General features: G+C 41.0%; 1 pseudogene across 1 annotated transcript; it reads right to left on the reverse strand.

Moving 5' to 3' along the window:
- Window positions 1–529: 529 nt before the first annotated feature.
- On the reverse strand, window positions 530–894 carry LOC308520309 (large ribosomal subunit protein eL31-like; annotated as a pseudogene). Its single transcript has one exon. The product of its transcript is annotated as a large ribosomal subunit protein eL31-like (transcript).
- Window positions 895–4,013: the final 3,119 nt, after the last annotated feature.

The raw sequence follows: 4,013 nt of genomic DNA on the forward strand, positions 1-4,013 counted from the left end.
TGCCTGCCTGATGCCCCTAACTGCTCGCCTGCCTGCCTGATTACCCCTAACCACTCTGCCTGCCTGTCTGATCACCCCTAACCACTCTGCCTGCCTGCCTGATCGCCCCTAACCACCTCTGCCTCGGCCCCCGCCACCATGGCTTCATCTAGAAGGATGTCTGGAATGATGTCTGAAAGGTTGTTCTGCTGTCCGGTCTCATTAGCATATTATGCTTTTATTATTATAGATTGCTTCTTTACAAGTTTTTGCCACTCTCTCCACTAAAATATAAGTTCCGTGAGAGCAGAGATTTTGTCTTTCTATTTCTCTGATTTTTCCTAGTGCATAGAATAACGTTTGTGGTAGACCCTTAATACTTGTCAAATAAATGAGTGGACCTGACATAGAAAAGAATAGAAGATACTGCAGCTAGTGAGATGTAGGAACAATGAAGTTCTGTGATGGGCCAGAGTCCTGTCTCTCACCTGGGATGCATGCTTTTTCCCTCATCACTTTTTTTGGGCAGTTTTATAACTTTATTTGACAATCAGCAGTAGTTTTCATCCACATTAACTGTTTTCAGAATTTTGAAAGTGGTCACAGGTACATAGGTGACCAACATATAGAGCTTGTTTGGTGAATTTTCATACTCATGTTTTCTAGACAACTGTATCTGGGTACAATATGGGACATTACTTATTCCTTTGGCCCAGACAGCCTGAGGTCAATACATACATTTGGAATTCCCATTTCCTTTGTGGCAAATTTCTGGATCTCTTTGAGTGCCCAAGGGGCATGCTTCTTGAAACCCACTCCATGAATGTACTGTGAATGTTGATGCTGTATCTCTGGTTACCACCTTGTTGATGGCAGACGGCCCTTCTTCTCACCACCCTTCTTTGCAGGAGCCATTATGCTGGGCCCAAGTAAGTGGTTGGGAGTCAGCATCACTTCTATTTCCCTTGAATGCCTTGTGGCTTCTAAGAAGCAGTGGTCTTAATCCTGCCATCCAAATGTTTCTTTTCACCCAACTTGTTTGCTCTTGGTCAACATTTACCCCTCCCATGCCCACAATAGACATTGCAAATCAGTCATGGCATTTTTTTTCTTGTAGCCTTAGAATCCTTGTCAATATCACTCTCTAGACAGACACTGCTAATCAATAGGAAGTGACATTAGAGAAGACATTACCTTTCATCTGACCATGAACAAAACTAAACAGATGTGAGAAGAGAGTAATATAGTAGATGTAAGGAGGAAGGGACCAATTTGTATTCCAAAGAAATATTACAACCTTCAGGTCTTTAGACTTCCCCAGCGATGACAAATGAAATAGCTTGGAGATTATGGAGCACAGTGATTATGAGCATGAACATTGATTTCAAGCTGTCTGGAATGCAATCCTCATTTTACAGCTTTCTGACTGTGTAGTTATGGGCAAGCTACTTAACCTCTCTGAGCTTCAGTGTCCTCATCTGTAAAATAGAAACAATAATCATATCTAAATCATCAGAATTGTATAGAGGGAACAATAAAATCACCCACATAAAGCACTTAGCCCACTGCCTAGGACACAGTAAATAATCAGTAAATACTAATTACTGATTTTTTTTTCAAAATTGTATGATTTACAGGTATAAAATTAACCAGAGGCTGGATCTGGAACTCCAAAAATATTTGAGCTAAAATTGGTCCACTCCCTCTCAGGAATATATAAGACAAAATCATTCTCCACTCAGCTTCATCAAGTTTTCTATTTCCTTTATCCAATTTTTATTCATATTTCAACCACTATTAAAAACATTAAATAAAATGTTTTAAACAATAAGCACTTACCCATAATCATAGCCCTTTTACACAACTCATTTCATTTTTCACATTCCTTCCCAGTCCTTTCCCAAATGTATGTAATTTTTCAAACAGTAACCACTTCAGCAAAGGGAAGAACACAAGGTTCAGAAGGAACATGTATCTCTTCTCCTCACTTCTGCTCACATTACACAGAGGGAAGCCAGTCATGTGGTCACACCTAATTTTAAAGGAAGTAGGGAAATGTAATTCTACATGTGGCTGGGAAGAGACCCAGTGATGTTTGATGGACAGCAGTAATAACCATCATTACTCCTTAGATATTCTTTTATCTCTGTTCTTCCCAAGGTAAGTTGGGAAACAAGGGGACATAAGCAAAGGGAGGGGGGAGGTCCTTAGTCCCTCCATTTCTTATTTGCAGTACTCAGGCTTCCTAGCTTCTATTTCCTTCTAGATCATTTACTAGCCTCTAAATTCCCCATTATTTTATCATGAAGAATAATTCCACTGTGGCATATAGGTTATTGCTCCCAAATTTTCATACAAATCCATCACTGGCCTCAGCTAATAAATGGACCTTCTATTAGCATATCTTACCTTCCCCAGAAGGCTGTGTGTGTGTGTGTGTGTGTGTGTGTGTGTGTGTTGGAGGCCATAAAAGCCCCCCCTCCACAACCTCCAACTTTTTTTCAAATACATAGATATTTATTGACAGAGTAGGTATTTCTTTGAATTGTAAAGTTCTTAAGGGATGCAAGTAGTTCATGTTGGAAGTCAAGAGCATGGGCTCTAGGGCCAGGTAGTCATGGATTCAAATTTGGCTCCTTCCCTTATTAATTCTGTGAATTTAATGGAACTTTTTAACTTCTGTAAGCCTCAGTTTGCTAACCTATAGTATGAGGAATTATGTTAATTCCTATAGAGTTGTAATGAGGATTTAATAAGTACAGTCCCTGAAACAAAGTAACTATTCAATAACTTCTGGCCCCTACTAGAATGCTCTTCTCTTCCATCTAGGAATCCCTTTCTTCACCTTTGTGACCTGCACAGAAAATGATAGAGCCATCATTTCCTTGAATGTTATTTCTTTACTTATATTAAACTAGAGGCCTGGTGCACAAATTCGTGCATGGTTGGGGTCCCTGGGCCTGGCCGGTGATGGGGCCTGATGGGGGCCATCTCCAATGGGCCCACCGGCTGGGGGGGAGGCGTGGGGGAGGGACCGTGGGAGGTTGGCCAGCCGCTGGAGGTTGGCTGTAGGAGTGCACTGATCACCAGGGGGCAGCTCCTGAATTGAGCGTCTGCCTTCTGGTGGTCAGTGTGTGTCATAGCAACCGGTCATTCAGTTGACCTGTCATAACTGTTGCTTAGGCTTTTATATATAGAGATAAAAAATATTAATTAGGGATTCTCTGGTTAAAAGTGCCAGAAAACCAAACTCAAAATACCTTAAGCAAAAAGAAAAAAAAATTATCTGTCTTGTACACATGAAAGATCAGGGATAGGTAGGCTTCAGGCACAGTTGGATCCAGCTGCTCAAATAATGTCATCAGAGCTCACTACTGTTTTTATTTTCTTCTATTTGGTTTCATTATCAGGCTGAACTGCCCTTGATGGTATTAAAAAGACTGCCAGCCAACTTCAATATTATATCTTATTCTCTCAATAACCATGCTGAGCCCAGACCATTTTTAATAAAAATATGAGCATTACCTTCCATTGGAACTAGATAAAGCTGATGGTTGTAAAATATTGCAAGTGTATTAAATACCACTGAAATGTAGGCTTTACAATGGTTAATTTTATATTATGTGAATTTCATCTCTATAAAAAATAAAGTTAAAAAATATCTGCCAGTTGCCATAGTGCCTGCAGTGCTATGGTTCGGAGTAAAACTGACCATCCTCTCCCATCACCCCCTTCCAGCCCCTGCTCTTGTCTGGACCCCTTAAACAGGACCTTCTGCGTTGTCTGAAACAATGAGAAGTTTCCTTCCAGGCCTCCTTTTCTCTCTTATTTTCTCTTCCCTGTGAGAAGAGGCAAGTCCTCCAAGATGGTGAGGTTGAGGAAAGGAAGTGAATCCTCTCATGCCTTTGTGTTAAGGACATCCACAGACCTAGATAGCAGCTCTGAGTTTATATTGTTACCAGTTAATATACAAAGGGACCTGAGGCCTTTCCAGTGCTGCCCAGAGCCGCCACCTTCCTCACCAGCTGCTCCCT

This window comes from Myotis nattereri, assembly GCF_964212035.1.
Source record: "Myotis nattereri genome assembly, chromosome: 5".
Classification (NCBI taxonomy): Eukaryota; Metazoa; Chordata; class Mammalia; order Chiroptera; family Vespertilionidae; genus Myotis; species Myotis nattereri.